The sequence below is a fragment of the Anthonomus grandis genome, chromosome 7 (assembly GCF_022605725.1).
Source record: "Anthonomus grandis grandis chromosome 7, icAntGran1.3, whole genome shotgun sequence".
NCBI classification, from domain to species: domain Eukaryota; kingdom Metazoa; phylum Arthropoda; class Insecta; order Coleoptera; family Curculionidae; genus Anthonomus; species Anthonomus grandis.
The window spans coordinates 15,984,889-16,011,078 of NC_065552.1; the positions used below are offsets into that span (position 1 = coordinate 15,984,889).

Genomic DNA, 26,190 nt, shown 5'->3' on the forward strand with positions numbered 1-26,190 from the left:
ATCAAGGATCTTCGCAAGGTTGAGACTAACAAATGTTTGTCCCTTGCCGATAAGGTGTCCTTAATCATCTCTATGGTCAGAACCTCATTGTTTTTGTATGTAGAATACACACCTTTAGCAATTTGGCAATATCCGTGTCAAGTCCCTTTGATTATCCTGCATCTTTGCTTTTAAGTCTGTCTTTAATCCCTTTTTTTACAGGCATATTGTACTATAGGTAACCCCTGTTAAAAACGTTTTTTGCAAAGCACTACAATCATTTGTGAACTGAGGCTCATTCCTTAGATTGTTATTGACGTTTAGATAAATTTGTTTGGCGTCTGTACTTAAACAATTAAGTTTTAAAACTGCTTGATTTTCCCCTGTAGCTTCTACTTCCCTTGCTTCTTTTTGCTTCCTCAACACTATAAAATGAACTATCAGACCTATGTAAGTCTAAATCACTGTCCAGATCACTCTTATAGTTTTCATCACAAATGTTATTGTCTTTCTTGTGCACCCACGGTCTCTATAAGCCCACACAAACACTTTCCTTTTCATTTGCCAAATTTTCCTGCCTATTTTCCCAGGGTCGAAACATTTTAAGGTCTTTAGGTATAATGCCAAAACAAATCCACAAACACAAATAAAAACAATACACACTTCCTCACAGTAAAAACTGCAAAAAATTTAAACGAATATAGGCCAACTTCTAAATTATTCACATTCACAAACGTGTAAAAAGCAAAACCGGCAAAACTCATCAAATAATAATACCCTCACATGACCCCCCTCCCAACTATTAAAGGTGATAGACCCATCCAACAACTATTTTAAAGGCGATAGACTCATGCTTAAAGATCTCTTTAAAAATACGACGAAAGTAATACAAAAACAGCCGAAAAATTTATTTGGGTACGGCCCCGTAATCTTCAAAATCAGTGAGATAGAGAGAGATACAAAATCACTTGCACAGTCTGAAGTAGGAATCGCCAGAACGCAGGTGTTTTATCTTTGTTTAATAGACTGGCTAAAAAGAGGTGACAAGTCTGTGAGTTGAGTGCTGGAAGTGTTTCAAATATTTTCTAAGATGCTTGGATTTTAGTCGGCGGTCAATTTTTTTATATTATTTTCTTGTGATATTATTTTAGAAAGAAAAATAAAAAATACCATAAAACATGGGGTTTTAAATATATTTAAAATGATTTCATAGATAAACAATATAAAATGTTGCCATTTAAACATGTATATCATGCGACAATAAATACGACATAGGCGTACGGACTAGTTACTGCGGCATCTGCGACACATCAAAGATTCTAATGGATCTCTGAACTGGACTTTACTATCGTTGTTTTTGCCATTTTTAGTTATCATGAATACTATACTAACTTTTTCATATTAATTCTTAATAACCTAATAAAAAATAAAAATTATAAAATAATAATTATTTAAAATTATTTACTTTCAAAACCACATCTATCCAGAGAATCAATGTTTGAAAGTTGATAGTATATTTATGTCATTGCAAATTGTTTCCGGCATACCCCAAAAATTTCTTTTAATCCTCTTACAATATTCCATGTATACACTAAATCTTAACAGAGCACTAAAGAAATAATATTCACTACTATAAAGATGATAGGCGGGTATACTATTCTTTAAAAACAAAATGTTAGGTAGTCGTGTAAATGTAAGAACGATGATTTATACAGTTTGAAATGTATGTGCAACTCTCATGCATTTCATTTATTTGAATACATATAAGTGGTGTGTATTGGTTTTTGGGCCAGAAACGATGTACCTAGTACTGAAATTAAAATAATATTATAACTAGAAATATTGGTTTAAAAGTTAGAGAAAATGTAATAAACCTTATTATTTTTAATAATCAAATGCAGTTTAATAAATATTAATATTAAGTAAGTTTTTGAAGTATTATATAAGTTTATAAAATAAAACTATATACTTATTGTATACAACAAGAATTTCTTTGGCATATGTGCAGGTAATGGCGAAGTCTAGCTACAGTAGCTACTTTAAAAAATTCTGTTCTAAATTCTTCATGATATCTCATTGTGGCAACTAATGATTTTAAATAGTAGTTTCGAAGCTATGAACATAAATGTACACTATTATTGTCATTTCTTTTATTATAAACTCCTAAAAGATGTGAGCTTCAATACTCAAATCTTAAATGGGGAATCAGTAGGTACTAGATCTACATTGTCACGACCGTACTTATTAAATTTTACCTATGCAAGAAAGCCTTTGAGAATCTTAATCCTCTAGTTTTGATAATGAGAAATGGATAGGGTAGGTTTGATACTTATATGGGAAATGGCTCGAATTAAAAGTTAAATAAATTTTGTGTCGATATATTTACGCATAAAAAGTAGCAGTCCTAAAATAGTAGTATATACAGTGCTTTCATTTCAAAACAATCCACCCTTAAAAACTTTCTTCAAAAAAAAAAAAAAAACATGTCAAATTAGATATACAGGGGGACGTTTAATTATGCATTTACTGAAGTTCTGTCAATCACCTCCTCACCTCCAGCTGACCTCACTTTAATATGTCAAATGGGAACCCCCATCGTGTGATACATCATAGTAAGCAGCGTAAAATTCTCTATTCAACGGTACCAAAAAAAAAATTAAATCGGTAAATGTGTAAGCAAATAGTTAGCGAAAATGTCTAGAAATAATAAATATTTTATTTACGCCAAACTTTGGTATTTTAAATGAATACTTTTAGTATGGTACCTACATCATTTTAAAATTCTTACATTTATTATAATAGATCATCAAAAAAAAAATACAAGCAATTTAGAAGTTAAAATGTGTGGTAACAAACAGTACATTTAGTTTAAGCAAATTATTTATTTTTTTTAAGTAAGGAATGTGTACCGTTATTTGCGAGAAAAAAGAGTGTTTTCAAATTTTTTGCAAAAATCTTTGCAGTCTTATAACTTTGTATGTGTATTTATTTCACTTATATTTTTTGCGAAACCTACCTAATAGGTACAAAAAAACACTGCAATACCTTACATTTTTAAAGCGTTTAAAAAGCAGGCGATTTATTAATGTTAAAACTGTCAGTTTGTAGCGTGCAATTTTTCAATTTTAGTTAAAATAGTGAGTTAATAAAATGGTGTATACGCTAGCCGAAAGAATAGAAATAATTTTCCTTTATGGACCTCAAGATCGGTGTGCTTTACCCTTTCATCATCCAATCTATGGAAAATCAAGTAGATCAACATGGTGCTATATTATTGAATGAAAATAATATACATTTTCAGCAGGATGGAGCTCCCGCGCACTACACTTTGGTAGTTCAAGAGTGGCTTGATGAAAATTTTCGAGAAAAGTGGATTGACAGGCGTGGTACAATCGAATGGCCTGCGCGGTCTCCGGACCTAACCCCACTAGACTTTTTTCTGTGGGGCTACTTAAAAAGCAAAGTTTATAAAACCCCACCTGAGAGTATTGAGAATTTAAAAAATAGAATATTTCAAGAATGCAGAGAAATTAGCGGGCAGACCCTTGCCAATGTTCGTAAGGAGTTTGAAAATAGGCTTTTTTATTATCTTGCTAATTACGGCACGCATTTTGAACATTTAATAAAATAAATTTGTTAAACTAATTAAATTTTTTTTCTACCCTACCAATTTACTCTTTAATTGCCTCTTGGTCAATCAATTTTATCTTTTTTACAACCATTGATAGCATAATGAATGCCCTTTAAAATAATGTATCACACCATGGGGTAGCCATTTGACATACCAAAGTTTGGCGTAAATAAAATATTCATTATTTCTAGACATTTTCGCTAAATTAAAGTGAGGCTGGAGGTGCGGAGGTGATTGAAAGAACTTCAGTAAATGCATAATTAAACGTCCCCCTGTATATCTAATTTGACGTGTTTTTTTTTTTTTTTTTTTTTTAAGAAAGTTATTAAGGGTGGATTGTTTCGAAATGAAAGCACTGTATAGTACGTAAAGAACATAGTTCTATGTTCCAATATCATACCATTTTTTAATTTAGAATTTAAGTCTATCCAATTCAAAGCTAAATCTTTTACTTACCACTCAGGTTATATAATGAATATCTGAAAAGAAAATAAATATTTTAATATATTTTATATTACAATATATTAAAATTACATTTAATTACAAAAGTAATACAACACATCATTTTTACGTGACATGCTCTTAAATTATGATAGAGGTTATAATAAATTTCACTTAATTTATGTTTGTCATTAATGTTAAAAAATACATACCGGGTGACAATTTGAAAACGAACCGCATTTATTATTATCCTTACCAATGATAGTATGAAAATTAGGCGAAACACGTCAATTTACATATCAAGGAGGACAGTTTTTAAGGCATTTGTTGTCGTGTAACTTTTGACCTGTCATTGTAATTGTAACCCTGTATATAATCATTTTCTTTAAACCTCAATCAAAATATACTTTTTTTTATTTTTCTCTTATGTCGCTAGTAAAATAAGAAACGTGATTTAATAATAAAAAAAAATTAAAAAGTACGGTCGGGTATTGATATTCTCGGTAACAACGAAGTCAAAACCAAGGAAAACGTGGTCTTAATGAAAATAATCACGAGGAACTATGTAAACAACGCCGTGCTTAATTACAAATATAAAATCTATTAGTGCGCTGCTGCGTTCGTTTAGGTTAAGGAAATGGCTTACATTTACAATATTAAGGCCTTTTAGATGCAGCTGTACCTATATAAGCCAACTATATAAGAGTTGAAATAGAGATTTTTATATTTCTATCAAGTCTTTTAAAACTTTGTTTTTACGGATTTTCTACGAATCTCGAGATGTAGGATTTGATAAAACTTGTTATTACTGCTATTTTATTTTAAATTAATAAATATTCATATTTGATTTTGATTAAAAATTATATTTGTTCATAAAAAAAATGTAAAGTAATTTCCGTTTTAAACACATTTTTATTAAATAAATACTTTGAATTTGACACATACGCCTAGAAGAACATATAAAATGGAATATATTTGAATGGGAAATCTTCCTTTTCCGTTTTTGTTCAGAGCGCCGCAACTATAGCAATATTAACATTTTAAGCACATTTTGATATTTAATCGTTGCTATTAGTATATTATGTTTAATAATACAACACTGATTTGCTTACTATCAGAATAATTTTTTGAATAGTTTTTCTGCCTAACTTTGCATAGTTTGATAATGGTAGTTTTCCAGCTCTTAAAATTTTTTATTTCAATAACTACATAGAGTATTATCATCTTTGAGTCTGTTGATTCTTAAACTTTGGCCAAAGAAAACGTATAAAAAATAAATACTGTGCATGAAGGAATTGTGTCTTTAATTTTATATAAAATATGTATCTAATATTTTATGCATGATTCAACTAATTTTAAAAAATTCTGTATTTATTTATCCTTTATTTTAATTATTTTAATTAATATTATTCATTTTATCGAAAAAGGATTATTTTAATATAAATTCAAAACCGTGATCATTTTCATTAATTTTATAGGGGATCTCACTAAATTTATTCATATTTTGGAACTCGATAAATAAGCGTACAGTATTTATACAAACAGTATTTGTACAAATACATATAATATTTTACAAACTTGTTTTATAAGATGTTTACTTCTAAACTTGCTTTAAAAATTATAATTTAGTAATTGTCTATAAACTTGTATCTGTTTAAGTATGCATAATTGTAATAACATAAATGCATATTCAAGGAGGTTTGTCAAAAGCGGATATTTTTATATTATAGTTTTTATGAAGCAGGTAAAGAAGAAACAGTTCAGCTCTTATACATTTTCCTTTCTTAATATTTAATTATTATTTGTTTTTTAATACCCTTATACAACCATCTTGAAAACTAATTACGTAATGCATTTCATTATTTGCCATCAAGTTAGTGTTTATACGCCGACATCTTTAAAATAGGTGCTAATTTAAAAATCAGGCAAAAAAAAATAATAATAATTACACAATAACTATTAATAAAAAATTTTGTTTTATTTAGATGAAATAAAAAATCTGAAAAATTGTGTATGGGAATTTAATTAATATTAAATAAAGCAAAAATATAAATTTAAAACAATTATTAAAAAGTTCTTTAAGCATTGCTCCACCCAAAATAAAATAGCTGCTAGTAATGTACTTGCTTTTATTTGTCAAATATAATAAACTTTAATAGCACATTAAATTTACGCTGAAGTGCGATTGACAATATAATCATAGAAGTAGCAACTAATAGTTAATTTAATTATATTTCCTCAATGTCTTAAGAAAATATCATAAATTTTCAAAAATATGCACACATCTCTATTACAAAAAGAGATTACTATTAGTCTGTAAAATATTATTTATTAATGAATGTTTTGAAACTTTAATTAAAAATAATTTATTCAAAATTAATATATTTTTTAAACAAGCAATAAAAGTAAGATATGATATCGTGTTTTAGCCTGATCGTCAAACTGGTTACCGTCTAGTTGAATAATAAAATGTAACCCTGCATATATAGTTAGAACTTTTTTTAACAGATACATATTTGCAAAACATAATAGTTTTAGATATGCTATAAAAAAATTGCATTCTTTTACCGAAATGATATTTCTTATAGGTCATAAGAAACTAAATTATGAGGGACCGTATACCATTATCAATCACGTAAAAAACATTTTAATATACTAATTTAGACTCTCCCGAAACTTAATAAATTTCTTTATGGTCCATACATGGAAATCCATAAAGAAACAGGTGCACGATAATGAGTTTTCCACTTAGATATGCCTTACGTAACTTGCATAACCATGGTCTCTGCTGGCACCAAAACTAATGCTTTTGATATATTACACAACTTAATATAGGAAGATTTACGTTTTCGTTAAACATCCTTTGCATTTTGAATTATGAATTAATTTTCGGCCGTATAAAATTATATTGTTAACGGCGGGGTGCCACGTACCACGAATATTGAACAAAATGTTTAACCCTTTCATATTATGACTTTACGTACCTTACAGAAATTAGAGATTTAAGTACAAAGCTGATAATACTCGTATATACAGTGCTTTTCTTTGAAGTCCCCCCCCCCAATTTATTTTTTGAACGGGTCAAAAAAAATGTTTGAAACTTGGCATAAGTAAATTGGTCTATAGATAATATTTTTCACTGTAAACTAGGTAGTTGTAAATTCCAAGATGGCGGCTGGGCGACATCTTGAGAAAAATTTTTAAATAGAAAGGGGGGTCGTGTGGTACCTCATTTTAAAGGTCTCAATGAGTACTTTATAACCCTGAAATATTAGACCCATATCTTAACTCGTTTCAAAATGGCGGCCTAATGAAAAAGTATTTTTTTTATTTTAACGTTTTACGTTTTTATGATTTTTGAATAGGTAAAAATCAGTGTACGAAAATAAATGCGTCACTATTTTGTTTTGACATAAAAAACGACAGTTCTAGATGTCAAAATAACACATAAGCGCCATCTTGAATAAATGCATTAAATAGAAATCTTGTGTTACCTCATTTAAAAGGTTTATCAAAAACCTAAAAATCAATTTCTGCAACATCAGAGACCTAAACACCAATATTAATGTAGTACACCAACACCGGCAATCAAATAAGCCTCACATTCTGGCATTGGCAAAAACAAAGGTGAAACCTTCAACAACAAATGTTCACCTCATTTATCCTGGATACGATCTACACACCCGATTTCGACTAAACTTTGGATTGGCAGTACTTGTCAAGAACGATTTGAGTTGCCAGCGGAAGGAAACGCTTGAGCCTGCGGACTTCGACGTCATGTGGTTCAAAATAATAGCCAGTGGTGCCACGAAATTTATCTGCTGTATCTACAGACCACCAAGCGACACCCAATATAGACGGCTCTTTTTGAACCTGGTTGATTGCATTAACCATCTGCAAATTGACCACCCAAGCGCAGAAATCATCGTCATGGGTGATTTTAACGTCCACAATATCAACTGGCTGCGCTTCTGCAACAAGAACGACAATAAAGGACGAGAAGCTGAGCTATTTGCCACCATATGCGGGCTTACGCAGCTTGTGGAGGAACCTACCAGAATCCCCGATCAAGACGGCGAGTTCGCGAGCCTCCTAGATCTGGTCTTGGCTTCAGACCCTGACTCGTACACTGTATCAGTACATGCCCCCCTAGGAACATCAGACCACAAATTGATAACAGTCTCTTGCCAGTTGGAGGTTAAAACGCAGGATCCTTCGATGTCGCAGAAGGTATGGCACTATAAATCAGCAGAGTGGAATCATCTTCGGGAATTTCATCGCTCATTCCCTTGGAAAGAAGTCTGCTTTAGAACCAATAACATCTCAGAATGTGCAAACCAAATTACAGAGACGATCTTGGCAGGAATGGAAGCTTATATCCCTTTTTCTACTAAATGCAGATCAAACAACAAGCAACGGTTCAACCCGAATTGCAAAAAGGCAGTAGGCACTAAGAACTCAGCATACCGCAAATGGCGTCAACATCCTTCCATCGAAAATCGGAGGAACTTTTTAGCCTCCAGAAATAGCTGCAAGCGAATTATTGATGAATGCAAAGAGAGTCACAACAACAGGATCAAAAACAAACTGGTAAACTGCCCAAATGGAACAAGATCTGGTCGGTATCGAAAGCTGTTAGTCAAGGATTTGCTAAGTCGGCCTTGCCACCCCTAACAGCAGATGACGGTTCTATCGCGGTAACAGCAAGGGAAAAAGCCAACTTACTGGGTAAACTCTTCGCGTCCAATTCTACTCTGCACTCGCAAGGCAAAACACAGCCATACTTGCTAAGGGTGAATTCATCGATGGGAGAAATTTCGTTTCCCCAACGAATTATAAATAAAATTCTTAAAAGCGTAGACACCAACAAAGCTTCTGGACCCGATGGAATTCCAGCCCTAATACTAAAACGTGGTGCAGACGAATTGACTCCTCCTTTATGTAGACTGTTCACGGCATCGTATTAGCAGGGCCAATTTCCAACAAGCTGGAAAACTGCTCGAGTGCAAGTTGTACCCAAAAAGGGTAAGAAGACGATGCCCTCCAATTACCGCCCGATTGCACTAGTTCCAGTAATATCGAAGATTATGGAGAAAGCAGTCAACCAACAACTGTTAAGATATCTGGAATCCTCTGGACTAATCAGCGATCATCAATACGGCTTCCGAAAGCTTAGATCCACCGGCGATCTTCTGGCTTACGTCACACACTTGTGGACAGAGGCCATGGAAAAGCACGGCGAGTCCCGCTCAGTCGCTCTTGACATTTCCAAGGCATTTGACAGAGTGTGGCATGAGGGACTACTAACCAAGCTCTCCTCAATCGGCATACAAAACTCATTATTGAATTGGATCAAAAGTTTTCTTGAACAACGAACAATCCAAGTAGCCGTCGATGGATACCTTTCCGACAAATTTAACATTAACGCTGGAGTCCCTCAAGGATGCATTCTATCCCCCACCCTGTTATATATCAACGATTTGCTAGGAACCACTGTCAATCCAATCTACAGCTTTGCGAACGATAGCACACTTATTTCCACATTTAAGTCCGCCAAACCAACGACAGCCGCAAGTTCTCAGAATCTTAGGCAACTAGCTTCAAGTAGCTTCAACCAACAACGGTATTAGAGCAATCTTGGAGTGGGGCGGTAACAATCTGGTAAATTTTAACGCTAAAAAAACGCAGGCTGCAGTATTTACGATGAAGACTAACCTTGGTGGCCCGGAGCTGGTTATGGCAGGGAAAACATTGCCAATGAAATCATCTTTACATCTTCTAGGAGTCGAGGTCACCAACAGTGTGTCCTGGCATGACCACGTTGCCGAGGTCGCCAGGGCGGCTTCCAAAAAACTCGGAGTGCTTTTCAAAACGAAAAAACTGTATACACCAGAAGAGCTGCTGACTCTTTATAAGGCTCAAATACGCCCTTCCCTCGAGTATTGCTCGCATGTCTGGAGCTCTGCACCCAAGCATAGCTTAAACCTGCTGGATTCTATATAGAAGAGAGCTATTCGTCTTATCGACAAACCAGAACTGACAAGGAGTCTGGATAGTCTGGAGCACAGGAAAAAGGTGGCTGATCTCTGTTTATTCTACCGTTATTATCACGGTAAGTGCTCCTCTGAGCTGGCAGGCCTGATTCCACCCAGGGCTGTTCCAGCAAGAAGGACGCGTCTAGCAGTTGCGGCTCATCAACATCGAGTCCACCTGCCTACCCCAAGGACGTCGCTGTATCGAAACTCATTCATCTGGAGAACATCTTCTTTGTGGAACGGGCTTCCACCTCACATATTTCCCGACGCATACAACCTACAGCGATTCAAGATAAATGCCCACGAATATCTTCGCGCAAGCACCACTCCAAGAGTGACATAGGACTTTCCTCTTGTGCTTATGTTTACCACAAAAAAAATTGTATGTATTGTATGTATCTTGGAAACTCTAAGAGATAGAAAAATATTTAAATGGGGAAAGTTGTAGGGCATTAAATTACCAATTTAGTGCCGCTTTCAGATGGATTTTATCTTTTTGCGATTTTGAAATATTTGTAAAAAATCAAAAAGTTGCATTTTTGAAAAAGAGCTGTATTTTTTTTATTTCAACATATTTTTAAAATTTGTAAAAGCATTATTAGGACAACTTTTTAAGGCCAACCTGAATTAAGTTTTTGTTTTCGACGTTTCGGTTCTGAGCTTCCATCCTCAACTTCTTTTTTTCTTAGGGCGGCCATTTTGTTTTTTGCTAAATTGAAAAGATCTTTTTTTCCCTCTAAAATGATGTATACCACTTTATGAAAATATTTTATGTTTACGTCAAAAAATTAAATAGTTTATTTTCTAATCTATTCTTCGTTCAATACTATTCTATTCATTCGCTTCCTTCAATGCGGCATAAAGGCTATGACCTATTTATTTGGGTTTAGAATTTAGTTTTATTCTAGTTTAGATTTTTTAATTTAACTTTTAAGTGAATTTTTTAATTTAACTATTAATTGTTGTACAAAGACCGACTACCGACGCTATCATAGTAACTTATAGTGGCTGCCTGAGATAAATTGCATAAATGCTTAATATATTTTTGAAACAAATAAAAACAGACTTACTATTATTATTATCACAATTTAAGTAAATAGTAAAAAATATTTGAAATGTTCAGTTTAGACATGAATTAGTAATTCTAATTTTTTTTACAAAAATTACTTTTTTTGATTTTTTTTTTTAATTTTCCTTATGTAAATCATATCTTGCATCGGTATTTTTACAAAGAAGGAAAAGTATATTTTAGAACATTTTCCTAATTTGTTGACAAAATTCGTCTCATATAGTAAATAAAATACCATAAATTTCTTGGTCTTACCTTGGTATAGAAACACCTGTGTGTGCTACAAACAAAAAAAAACAGATTATAACATACATAGAATTATGAAATATACATATGTTAAGATTATTTTGACATAATATTTATGAAAGTCAATTATTTTTCCTAGGATTACATTTAGTTCGGACAGTAATGTAGTTTTAGCCTAATTACTATTCCAAGGTACTTGGCTTGTGAAACTTTATTAATCTGGTCATTACTTTTATAATTGAGGATGGAGGTTTAATAACTTCACTCAATGAAAGAGCTATATAATTGGTCCTAGTGAGATTTATTGAAAATTTTTACATTCAAAGAACTTACTTGTTTATTACTTTCCATTGGGTCGCTCTCCAAATATCTTTAATAAAAATTAATGCAGTATCATCATCGAAGTTCATTTTTGGTTACAGGGCTAAGAAACATTAAGTATTCAAGTAGTTATCAAAATCCAGTGAATAATTTTTTCCATTTCTACACTTACAGATGTAAGTGTAGTTCAGTATTGTAGTTTATGAATTGATGATTTGAATTGATGATGTTTATAATTGATGGTTTATAAAACTCTTTATAATTTATCCCTAAGTTTAATGGAAGTGATCAAACCCATTAACGTTTTCACCTTTTTAAAAAAAATGTCAACAATATATTCAGTTTAAGATTCTTTCATTACTTACAGGTATATTGGTAAAAAGTTATTTATAGCAATTTCTAGATCATTCATACTTACCACATTTAACCAAGTTTTATTTTTTACCAAGAATTTTAATTGATTTAGATTAATTATCATAGGGTAATAGTCAGTAACAGCAAAAGAAATGTTATTTTTAATAAATGTTAACCTTTCAAAAGCTGTTACCAATAAATTTCGCAGCTGACTAGAAATAAGCATAATCTCATATCAGTTTTCACTGTTAAAATCTGCATTATTATAATAGATATTAGAACCCGGTATATTATAATGATCTATTTATATTTAAAAATTTAAAATATTTTTCTCTAAAAGAAAACCATAACTCGTAAAGATTTTATTTAACAATTCTTATGTTTAAATGCAATATATTTAACAACTTAGTGTCTCTAGAAATGTATTCAATCAGTTTAATTTCATCTACCATCTGGGCAATATGTGAATCCAGGGATGAGTCTTTCAAAATTCCATCATGAATTCTTAAAACCATTTCACTTAAAGGAATAGAATAGTTGATCCTACTTCTTATATTTCCCAAATTGTACTAAGTTAATGAGCATGCTTAACAATCACAACATGGTTAGTTTTAAATGTTTTTTTAACATTTACTAGTTGAGAGTTATTGCACTTCAACCATTGTACTGCACTGTGTAGACCTAAACATTTAGCACATTCCTATCACATTTATTACTTTTTTGACGAAAACCTTGACCGGTAAAACAATGTGTTTCGCTAAGATCTTTAAACACTGAAAAATTCCGAGGCAAGAATCACTTGTAGAATTGATCATCATCAATCTCTTTTTGGCATTTGAGGCAAGTTATCTTATTCCCCTTTATTAATATAATTCTTAAGATTTTGAAAGAAATATCAGGATACATGAATAACAACCTAACTTTAAATCTTTGCGTTTTGTCTTAAGGCCAATACCACAGATGTAAATAGCTCCGCGGAATATAATAGAGAATATAATAGAGTATAATAGAGCTCTGCTGAGCTATTTATATCTGTGCTAATACACTGACTTTATTACACAATAAACTTAGGGTATTGACCTTAAAAAAAAATTTCAATATACCTTTATTTACTAGGGTTAAGTTACCATTACCAAAGTTTACAGAATATATATTTATATTTATATAGTATATTCTATAAACTTTGCCATTACACTACACAAATATAATATTATTGCGTAAATTTTAATGGTTCCTAATAGAAAACCCATTAAAAAAACTGAGAACAGACAGAGAATCAGCACAAGCTGATAGCATATTAGTTTTTCAGTATAATTTGTATATTATATAGCTTGTAACAACAATATTACAAACTGTATAATCTTAATTGGATCGTTAATTAAAAAAATTCTATTAGTCGCTATGTTTAAATGTCATTCTTCAGTAAAACTGCAACCATTCCCCCATGAAATGTCTACTGCATTTACCAGGAAAAAGAGAAAATATGCCACGCGAAAATTCATCGCCACTGACAGCTTCATTCGAAAACAACTAAAAATCGTCCGATCACGTGTACCACACGTGTTTATTCGTATTCGGTTGATTGGTATATTTTCAATTTGAAATATAAGTAACATAAGTCGGTGGCGTTTACGAGCTCTTTCGTCGACCAAACCTAATGGTGGTTTCGTGATTTTTGTTAGATTCGGTTATTTGATTAAAGCTGACAGGTTTTGAGATACAAAGGGGACATTTGATGTACTTTTAAGTATTTTTAAAATCGATTTTTATAAAGGATCTTTCAACAATCATAATCTTAACACCATCTCTTTCATCAAACGTTTTATACACAATGTATATATATAGGCTCAAGTATTTTTTAAAGAACTTCGCCTCCAGTCGTAAGACCTTTTACGGCATGTTGCCCCTTCATAATCAATGACGGTCGAGCAATGTATAAAGCAGGCTTGGTATCGGTACCGAATGGCCATAGAACCGAAATTTATAGATATTTTTCAACCGAGATTCCCAAGATACAACTTAACACAATTTATATTATACATAGGTTTATACCGCAAAAGAGGTGCGCATTGAGATATGAAGATGCTGACATGTTATTATTTAGACTAGTGATCAGAAAAAGGTGTATAATAAGGTAATTTTTGTCTATAGAGTGACCGCCTAAAGTTCCGCGTAAATTCGATAAAAATTAGAGACATGATTTTTTGAGAAAACGCTCGGACCCGTCGATTTTTATTTTAAGTTGTGCATTATTTCACATAAATTTTTGTATATAGGGTGGAACAAAAAAACAGATATGACGTAATCGGTAATTTTTTAAATGGAATGCTATATTTTCTATTGCTTTTATGAAATATAGGCGAAATTCCAAGCAAGTTTCGTATAACACACCTTACCTCAAAACTCAACTGCTTCCGAAATATTTACATTTGGTAGATTACAGTATATTTACATTCGATAAGGTATGTTATACGAAACTTGCTTGGAATTTTGCCTATATTTCATAAATGCAATAAAAAAATATAGCATTTTATTTAAAAAAATGACCGATGACGTCATATATTTTTTTTGTTCCACCCTGTATACAAAAATTTATGTGAAATAATGCACAACTTAAAATAAAAATCGACGGGTCCGAGCGTTTTCGCAAAAAATCATGTCTCTAATTTTTATCGAATTTATGCAGAACTTTAGGCGGTCACTCTATAATATTTCCTAGAACGTTAAAAAACATAAAAAATTATTAGTAATGAAATATAAAATAAATGTTAAGGATTAAACAGTTATAAAATATTACATCTAAAAACAAATGTGTCAAGTTTCTCATTTGTAACTTTGCGGATTGATTAAGATTTTAAAGGATTAGTTAGATTTTCAAATTTTCTCAGCAAGTAATTCCATTTTGCTATGCAACAGCTTTATATTATATAACCTTATAAGAAATTATCTAACTTACTTCAATCATCTTATCAACTACTTTTTCACACTGAATGCACTGTTCAGATATTTTATTTTTGGATCAGAGATTCTTTTTTTTTGCTCGTATTTATGATATAAAACTGCTAAACAATCTATTATAAATTCTGCTACTTAAAATGTAATCGAAAGCAATAATCATTTCGCACCGAAAATGCAAAATAATGGTTTAATAAAAACAGGCTTATTCTAAAATAGTTTTTAATATTAATTTAATACTAATATTGAATATACTCTCTTCTTACAACGTGCATGTACTCTACTAAAGTAAGTACATTTATAAACAGCTAGACAAACCCTTTGTGATTAAGGAAATAGACCACTGGGACAGAATTTTCTCGGCTTAGGCAAGACGGCTACTCACTATGGCAGTAGGAGTTTAGCTAGTTTGAGACTAATTCAAAGACAAAACTACTGAGAGGATCTCGCGGGCCTAGCCAAAGAACAAAACAGGCCAGAGATAATTCCATAAAATATAGGCAGCCATGGTGCTGCCAGAAGGGCAATCTAACTTGTAATAAATCGGACCAGCAACAAACTCAAAGGCCCAGAACCAACATCCATAAAACCTAGAAAAGGAACATCAGACACTCGTTAGAACGAGAGCATAAAAACAACTAGAAAACTGGGCGGCTAAACAACTTTTGGGTAGCCTGCCCTTCAGGAAGGTGGAGAAGATACTGGGTCACTCCAGGAAATATCCTAATGCTCACAGGCCATGCACTCTTTAGGAAAGACCTACACAGAGTGGGGAAAGTAGATACATCGTTCTGAGGTTGGGGTGAAGAGTAAAAAAATAAAAATCTCTTCTTAAAAACTTCTGCGAAGCATTTAACCAGAGCAAAGTCAAAACCTCACCAAAGTGGATAAGAACCACACCACTGGGCAAAATACTCGACTTCCTAGAAGCAACAGAACTGAACATGTAGGAGTAAATCTATGACACACGATAGGACTACAACAGAGCAGACCGCAGTGCAGGGAACCGACTGGTGCCACCCAGCAGGGTGGAAGTTTTAGTGGGTAACTGGTCACGGAGTCCCACACTACCGGATGTTTAAGAACTACCGGTCTTCATAAAGAATTTCTTCGCCGACAAAAAAAATGTTCAAACTAGTCGCGCGCCGATACAAGTTTATAAAAATGTCTGTTTACATAATCGATAAGAAAAAACAAAAATGTTACTACTCAGGAAGTTGGGCACTAACTTTAATTGATAGATATGCATTTTTTTTGATATTCAATTTCAGTAAAACGTATTTTGTAAATCGCCTATAGGTTTGAAAAATATGAACATTTATATGATTGGAAAAAAAAGAAACTTTGCGAAATAGTTGTTTATAGTTTAGCGGAAGATAACTTTTTCTGTAATGATACACAAATCTCTGAAGTATTAAGTTATATTGCTTAGTACAAGTTGATGGTATTTTCGATTGACTAATTAAATATTTAGACTGTTTTTAATTTAGAACATTGAAAGAGTAAAATCAATAAACAACTTTGTGTGAGTTCAATATATGCTATGTTTACAAAAATCTTGACCGATTCTCTGTTGTCAACTTATTTGTATTTGATTTTGGATTAAAAATTAAAAGTAAAGCAGCTTGTAATAAGTTTGGACTGGCAACACAAGCAAAAGCTCAGTGATGCGCGAAATGTCATCTTGTCGAATGGATTTGTGTTTTTACTCGGCATTTGTAAAGCTCTGTAATAGTTTTTGATAGAAAAAGCAAAAAGGTGCCCTATTTGAGTGTTTTCCTAAATTGATGATGTACTAAATATTTATTAACGACGTCACTGGTAAAAATTCATTGTGTGGATAGTATCAACAATGTGAGCGAGGGGCGTTACGATAATATTGCAATTTTCAATAATACATGTTATCTATCTTCATTTAACATCGACTAGTAACTTCTTGATAGAGTATCGTATCATATTTTATTTTTTAAAATGCTTCATATTTTTTAAGGCGAATAGTAGTACTATTTTGAGCCTGTCAAGTGTTTTTTTTTCATTTCTTTATAAGCGTTTGGCATCATTGCATCAGAGATGTTGCAAGCAAACAAACTGCGAATAGTTCCACAGCAATGCTGGCCTTTGAATGCTCTAAGGTTTTTTTAAGGATAAAATAGAATTAGAATTATTTTTAATTTTATTTAAAGAATATGTATGTATCATTTTATTTACAACGGAATACCAGTTTATTTTGCTCAGGCCGCAACAAAGCATTGCAGAAAATAAAATCCGTATATCCACATACGAGTACTTGTTTCCAAACTGCCTGTACAATACCTGCTGCGAGGGGTGTGAGTAAACTGATTCGACAGTTCGAGACTTGGCTTCGGACCTGGCGGCTCGCGGCTTGCTGAGTCCATTCGCTGTTTGTCGTCCAGCGAGGCGGAGTAGCCCAAATCATGCTTCATCTCAACTGCTAAATTAGCTTTAACATAATAATGCATGTAAGCACCCAGACTTAAAAATGCCGTTTATAAAAACCAAAAAATTTCGCAAAAAGTTTGTCTCGAAGCATGCATTGTAAACAGTGATCGAGTTTTCTGGTCAAAATGCAGTCGTATTTTGATGAAATAATTCGCCTATACAAATTTATATTATATTTATATGGTATAAATAATATCTAGATATCAATTAAATTTTCTGAATAATTTTAAAAGATTTGTAAATAGAAGTCTATTCTTGAAGTGGACTGGCTATAATATAGCGGGGAAGGGCGGGCAAATTTGTGGACAAAAGTCTTCCCACTCTTCCAAACCTACTAAATTATAAAGGAGTTATACATACATATATATTACATTTTCATTATTAAACTTTTGCAACTACAATAAAGCCATGGTAATTTTATTTTAGCATTGTAGATTATTTATAATTTAGATTACTTATTAGCGCCCAAGAAGTTAACAACAAGGGTATTCTTTTAAGTGCTTTTATAAAAACGCGTACTTTTCATTAATTTAAATTTAAAACATGTCTTATTATTTCACAAATTCAGAATATGTTACCCTGCAGTTAATATAATGGTCAATTAAAAATCATATTTCTAAGCAGAATAACCTTTTTTGTTTATATTTAATGCTTTTCTTTGGCCTATTCAAGGTAAACAAGTAATTTAAATATTACAATGCCCGGTCACTTTTAAAGACCCATGGAACAATTTAGAAATGATTAGAATTTTCTACATTGTTTTTGCCGAAAAAAACAATAATTTCAAGAGAATAGTCTAATTTTTAAATTACTAATAGTCAAAGCAAGCAAGTATATGAATTCTAGAGAATTTATGCTACAAGGACTTACAATATTATGACCTAAATAACCTAAGCTGGAGCCCAAAAGGACCCCTTATACAACATGAAATACAAAAGACTACACTATAGCTGAAAATAATAAACTAAAAGTAGGTAAAATCCTAAATATTTACATTTTCATAACGATATAAAGTAGCTTTTTCTCTGTAACCACCGAATATGGTTAACTAATTTATTTACACTAGAGTTGGCCGATTCGAGTGTTTATTTCGATGTGAATCATACGAATCATACTAACTTAATTATTCGTATTAAAAGATTCGTATTATTCGTACTAAAATTAAATCATAGATATATACGATACGCCTTGACATATGCCCTCACATACGGCATATTGTGCATTTGTATAAATATATTTATATAATATGATACTAACAGTACGAATACGATTAATACGATACATACGAATTGCGATTGCCCATACAACCTAAACGCAGTCGGTAGATCTAGGACTTTTCAGAGCGATACGAATTTATTTGAATACGAAAAGCTTTTTACGATTCGTATGAGTCGATAGTACATACAGTGAGATTCGTATCACTAGTACGAATCATATGAATACGACTCATCGCTAGTTTACACAATCCACCACGAGAGCTCGCTCACTCACAACTGCTAGAAATATATATTTTTACTGTATTTATTTTTAACTATCTCCCGACTATTTAAATTTCGGCCAATATTCCAAATTTTACTTCACTGAACTGACTTCCTAATGATGACCCGGCTACTTATATATTCGGCAGAACGCTATTCCATAAGATTCTCGCTAGGTTTTTACGCGCCTACAGAGATGTCGTCCAGTGTGCTCGCTTGTGTCATTTCAAAATGACAAAGAACAGGTGGGACCGGCATCATTATCAATATCGATACACTGCCCCTTCTCTAAGCTCATTTCAGCCCAAAATAGTTCCAAAGGTAGTGGATGTCGATATCAGCAGAAGATTCTGCTCTTGCAACTGGTCTTGTAGAAATAACAATCAACGATTTGCTTTAAATATCTACATTAAGGAGTATAACAGCACACCAGAAGTGCCAGAGCATACTCGGCTGGTGCAGTAAAGAGTCTTGCTGTACTTTACAGATCACGCTATATGGACTCTCTCAGCCATTAGAACGATGATCCTTGATTTCATCAAATCAGAAAAGCCTGATTAGATTTGCCGCAGTTTAACATCTTCGTAATTTCCATAATAACAAGCCAGTTTCCTTGATTCCAAGCGTCTTATAAATGTTCTGGAATGAACTGGATTCAAAATGTTGTCCTTGTTTTTTCAAAGGTACACCAAATCGACAGATCTATTCTTTTGTTAAGGCGTCGGCGATTGTAGAAGCTTCCTGGTTTGGTAGACGGTACGCCTCACTCCATTGGCTAAAATAGTCCATCACGATCACGATGTACTTATTCCTTGCTTCTGATTCCAGAAACTGCCTAAAAACGTCAATAGCAAATCCTTCAAAGAGACTTCCTATTTTGTATTGACGTATCAAATCCTACTGCATTTTCTGCTGCCCAGTATCTGACACACATAGAACGGATTTCCTACGCCAATCCCTTATGACTACCTTGCTATTGAACCAGTAAAATCTTTCCCTCACAAGTTCTTTGTTACTATAAGGTGTCTTCCTGACAAACCGGCATGGATTATTTTGTCGTCGTGGTCAACCATTTTCCGCTTTAAAGTCATCTTCCAAAATTAGAGAGTTCCATTGTACTCAATATATCTACACATTAAGAACATACTAGACAACTTCTTCCCAAGTTGGTTTCTCCCTTCGTTAATCAGTGTATCATTTTTGGTGATTCATTCTCTTGCAGTACATAAGAGTTTTCGTGGCCTTATTTGTGTTGTTTATTACATGCTTTTTATAGCTGAGTTTTTTATCTAGGGTCACTTCTAGATATTTGACCTCATCCTCGAGTCGCAGCTATTCGCCAAAAAGCACTAGGTCTCTAATGGGGCCTGGTTTCCTCTTTTTTTGTAAAGGCAACTAGGGTGGTTTTTCTGGAAGAACAACTAGTTGTTCAGCAGCGGTGAGAGTACACTTCCTATGATGTTCCCTGTACACTTTGGCTTTTACTTTGCCTTGTATCATTTATACTGTAATATTTTTAAATGTATTAAAAATGGCAAATCTTAGTTTTACGCCGACGAAACGCAGTATGCCCTGAATCATCTGTAAATTGTATAAATTCTGATTTATAATTTTTTTTAGATATCTCCAATGATCATGTTCTTAAACTTATTCCTAATAAAGCTTTATATTTTGACAACTATAACCAAGTCACTCTGTAACATTTTGATAAATAATATCGCTTTACCAGCCTCTGATTTCTGTAATTGTTTAGGACTAGTCATGAATTCTACATTAGAATTTACAGATCATATCACGTCAAAATTTTGATTGGCCTACTCGCATCAAAAACTTATTTACGATTAAAAAAACTTTCTATAACTCTGTACTTGCAAAATTGCGTGTGAATCTTTAATACGAAGCCATTTTAACCATTGTAGTAATATTAACCACTCATGTCTTAATAGTTTTAATCAATACAGAGTACAAGAAATTCATTCATTCATTTGGAGACTTCCGATTTAAGAGAAAGTAACACTAACTTTTTTATGTTAAATGGGACATTTGGTATATTATTACGTATTTTGATAAAAAAAATATATTCTGAGAACAATGATACAATTGCATTTTTTTGTTATATATGTTTTAAAATTACTCATAAAAAAATATTTTTTATGAGTAATTTTGAAATATTTGTTATGTTGAAATCGTAATATTATAAGTAAAATGTTAAAATAGCGTTAAAATTTTTGATGTTTAATCAAGTAATTACAGAAAAAAAGTTCATTATATTTTATTACTTGAATCTTTGAAATATTACAAAATGGGAAAGTCTTTATCTCCAAGAAAAATGCATGTAGGTCACTTAGTCAAATGATTTATCCATGCAATGAATTATGCATCATCAGATACAGAACATCACAAAAAACAAATACGTTCAACAAATAAAACTCAAAAAACTACCCGTTATTGGGAATAAAAACATCAATAAATAAACGAATTCAATCAAAAGAACAATTTTTTTAACAATATTTTTATTTAGGTAACTGAATGGCTGCATTTTTATAGGGTTCATCGCTGAACCAAGAAGTATTTCTTAGTATCTTTTATAAATATTTTAAGTACAATTATATGCTTTAAAAAAATATTAATATTTAACTGATAGTAAGCCATATTGCACCGAATATAATAAGAATATAATAACACGAAAGGACTCTTTGTTACAATATAAACTATACCTGGGTATATATTTATTGTAGCTATAACCTGGTATTGAGTGTGTCATAATAATAAGAATTTGAAAATCGGTAAAGAAATTATTGAGCTTAAGAAATCAGAAAAACGCAATATATTAAAAAAAAACAGGGAACATGAAAAACACTGAGATTTATTTTAAGTCCACGAAAATCGACTTCCGAGGGAACTGAACCGAAGAGCCAAACTACATAGGAGTTATAGCCTGGGGTGGTATATAAAATAGCAAAAGGCCCTGTTTCAAGCTAAGAAAAGTATCTCAAAAGGTATAAGTTGTGGTTAAAAAGAAAAGTTTTCTAATAGTATATACGGGCCCTTTTTAAAGTAAGTGACCCGAAAAGAGCCAAGTGGCGCGCTCGTTTTTAAATTCATGTTTAAAACACGTAGGATTTTTTGAAAATGTAGTTCGAAAATACATGCTTTATGTTAAAAATCTCTTTTTTTGTAGATTTATAGAGGGTATTACAAAATCCGGTGTAAATATTTTAAGAGCGTATTGTTGGAGTTAAAATAAGATATTTTTTTCCTATAAACATGTATCCTAAAATGGCCCCAAAATCTTTCTCAAATCGATTATTTGGAATCGTAAGTACAATTATGCATCAACTCTTGTGAAAATTTGCATGTCTTCGTTTTTTGAGTGATCTTTTTATTTTCCATCTCAAAAATGGTGTAGTAAGCTAAGTCCAATTTTAGGGAAGGATTCAGAGGAACTTACCCTTCGGATGGCCCATATCTTATGTTTCCTATAAGAAATTTAAGAATTTAGCTAGAAACTAGATGGTGTTAGTTAGCAATGAATAAATCTAAGATTTTTGTCTCTTGCATTTTTTGATATAATTAAGCGTTTCGAGAAAATCGCTGATAAACGAAAAAGGAGCTAGAAAGAGAGAAAACGAAGTGGACTGTGACTATTTTAATATTTGAAAATTAAATTAATTTTATCAAAAAATCCAAACAACGATAATCTTAAGATTTCTTCATCGCTGATTACACGGTGTCTTAGATTTTAAAATTTCTTATTGGAAACATAAGATATGAGCCATGAAAAAAGTAAGCCCTGTATAATTAAAATTTTATATAATTATGTTTTTTCAGAAACTTAAAATATCAATTAATTATTTATTCAATCAACACCCCCTAGATATAAGCGGTGATTCTACACTAAGGTAAGCACACTAACTTAAATTATATAATCAGGGGTTTATTTCTGCACTAACATTTTTATTTACCCTACCAAACAAAGTAGTTAGATGAGTTGAGGGACAGATTTCTCCTTTTATTGTCCGACAAATGACTTCATACATTATAACATGTAAATTACTACAAATTTTATTGTTTCAAGGTTGTAATTTGACAGTTTTATGACAAACAGTCGCGTTCGTTCTACAATAGCGCGCCCGTCGCGGCTTGGGACGCTAAAATAGAGAGCTTTTGCAACTAAAATTAAATACAGTATTTTATTAGCTAAATAAAACCCAAAAATATACTAACATTCTATGATTCGTTCTATCTGTTACAATGATTTATTCCGACAGACACATAAGAAGAAGACAACCTCAATCTGAAAATTAGAAGATGATGGGAATAAAATGATGTTTTTTCGATATAATTGAATACATTACGAGAGAAAAACACAATTTCCAGTTGATCGAAACACTATTTAGAAAATGAAACGCTAATATAGGAAATAAGTAAAAAACATCAAATATTATTTTAAATACCTGAAATGTAAAATAAATAAAGCAAAAACCTAAAATAAAATACAAAAATAATCCAAAAGGTTTAAAGATTTACTGTATGTCGTTTTAGTTGTAATTGCTGGGTACCTCGGTCATTCAAAAAAATATGAACTTGCGGTTTTTGCGAAGTTAAAAAAAGCTGAAAACTAATTTTTGTGTAGAATTCATGATAAGTAAAAAAAAATCAGAGGCGTCGTTTAAAAGTTATAGCTTTTTTACATAGCACACCATATATTTAATGTCAATAAAGTTGTCTTAAGTACTTTAATTTTAAACAAATGTGCTAAAAAAACTTACTTTATATAAACTTTAACTCAAAACTAATAGTTGGCCATGAAACTTATGGAAAAAAGTTTTAAAGCAAAATGTAACTTATTAACAAATTAAAAATATTTGTTAAATTTATTAAATAAATTTAAATTTCCAGTAGAATATTAGCAGGATTTTGATAATATTTATTTTTTAGGCGACTTAATAAAAATCTTAAACTGAAAGGTCAGGCATGCTACCTTACTGGATCAATAGTTGAGAACTTTAACGATCCTGGAATATCTCAAATAAAAATTTGTTTGACCTTTAAGCATTCTGAACAGGGCTATTGCTATGGTCAGGTTTATTTAATATGTTTTACTAAAATAAACAAAACTATATTATATCACAATTAAATCATGATTAAATTAAAAATATAGAGTAATTTCTTAAAGTATCATATATTTGTTACACACAATAATATTATAATTTTATTAATGGTTGTTCATGGAAAATATAAAATTGACCAGAAATGCTGCATTCTGCTCCGGTAATTTTTCTGTATGTACTTTTTTGTTCCTCTTGTCCTTTGTTTTATAATCTTTTGGCACCGATTATGGTTTTCACAGAAATTTCTTGAATCCTTGTAGATTATTATTAGGTACAATAGGTCTAAGCTCTTAAAAAAATCTAAAATTTAACTGAGTTTATTTTGTTTTTATTAGAATTTAAAGCTTGTTTTAGGAATTGCATGGCTTGTTAACTATTTGGGTTTGTTCACTTTGTTTCTTAGACTTATTGTTTGAAAAAAGTTGATAAATTATTTCAAAGTATAATATCCTCTTCTTAAGTATTGTGGATAGTTGTTTATATAAAATCTCTGAGAAATAGCTACAAATACAATTTTTAATACGAGGAAAAATGTCATGTATAGCTTACTATTTTTTTAAGCTGTGCTCTTTTAGTTTCCATTCAATTACAGTGAGTTTCTTTCTGTTTTGCCCATAGAAATTATGATTTTCCGCAAAAGGATTTTTTGCAGCATTTTTGTTATTTACTTTTGAACTGATGGAAAAAGTGACAGTCGATCGCTGGTTCTTGATCCTGAGGATGATTGTGGATGTTACCGATACGAAATTTTCTACTTTTTTCCTGTAATATTAACAGAATTTAGTTCTGGCATTTGCATTATTTACTTACTTTAGCATTTTATGCGTGTTTTGAGTTTAAAGTTTAATTTCTTTCCCGATTGTAACAAGTTGATTTGAAACATCCTACCCTGCAGTGGCTAGAACCTCCTACAAGAGTAGAGGCGACTAATTGGTTGCTACACCCGATTGCCGCTTAAAACCAGCTAAGTACCCAAGCTTTTAATCAACAGTAAATAGACATCTATTGTTTCACTTATTTGTTTTTTTTCTACATACATATAAGTAATTTTATTTTAAAGGTTATATTGTTGACTATAATCTGTCATTAGTTCATTACTTACCTTATAGAGTTTTTTTTTGTTAAGTATATTTAAATTGCATGAGTCATTGGTACTACCTGTAAAGTACATATCATGATACTTCGCTATAACGATAGAGGTGAAATAAAGTAAAATTGCATCAAATATTCAAGCGGTAGCTACTAGAATTTACGATGACTTACTTATTTAATAAGTAAGAAAGTAGTTGAAAAGGTAATAATAAATTTATTTAAAAGTATGTTGACTAGAGTTAAGGTCGTATCACAAAAGTAGCTTATGCTTCCTTAGTCAAATACTATATTTTTCCTTTAAAATCATTTATATCCCTTTAATCACATTTCTCCTCATGTTCTCTAGTATTCTGGTTGGTCAGCCCTGAAAAGCCAGTAAGCAGAAAGACAAATCGGCAATATCACTTTTGTTTTTGCTATTATCTATCTTGCGAAATATCTTGACGAACCTATCCTTTTTTAATTTTTTGATCATGCTACCTTACTTTCTTTAAAACTATTAACTCGGGTTACAGTTGTATCACACATATAGCTTGTGTTTCTTGTAGATGCTGTATTTTCACTTGAAAACCAAAAGTAATACAGCTGATTACACAAACTGGTTGTTCGCTTCTGTTTGTGATTCTTTATAAATTTATTCTCATCTTTTCGTTTGATTGTCTGATTGTACTGCTCTGAAGAAGGCAATTATCAAACACACCATATGCCTATGCAAATTTTAATATGATTTAATATCAATTTATTGATAAAGGAACATCTCGGTTAGAATTACACATAAATTCAGATACACATAGATTCAGAAGTTTGGCATCACCATAAATTTCCGAAAGTTTTTTTCTTCGGCAAAAATAAACTAGAAATCTATTAATTGATTAATTTTAATAAAAAAAAAACAATTAAAATGTTTGTAAAAAAAACTTTATTACTCTTAAGATTTGTTTAAGTATAGGGTTATTTTGAATACAAATTAAAAAATTGATAGTTATATTTTAATAAGGGTACTGGAAACCTTTTT

General features: G+C 31.6%; 1 protein-coding gene across 2 annotated transcripts in view; it reads right to left on the minus strand.

The window, feature by feature from the left end:
* The window catches only part of LOC126738159 (kinesin-like protein CG14535), an 871,125-nt gene that overhangs the window by 807,986 nt on the left and 36,949 nt on the right, over positions 1–26,190 (minus strand). The window contains exons 2-3 of one of the 2 annotated variants that reach the window (XM_050443348.1): positions 11,411–11,435; positions 4,067–4,089 (exon numbers count right to left, since the gene is read on the minus strand). The gene's annotated coding sequence lies outside the window, so the exon portion shown is untranslated. The remainder of the gene's footprint in view (positions 1–4,066; positions 4,090–11,410; positions 11,436–26,190) is intronic. The other variant, XM_050443347.1, reaches the window with a different exon arrangement.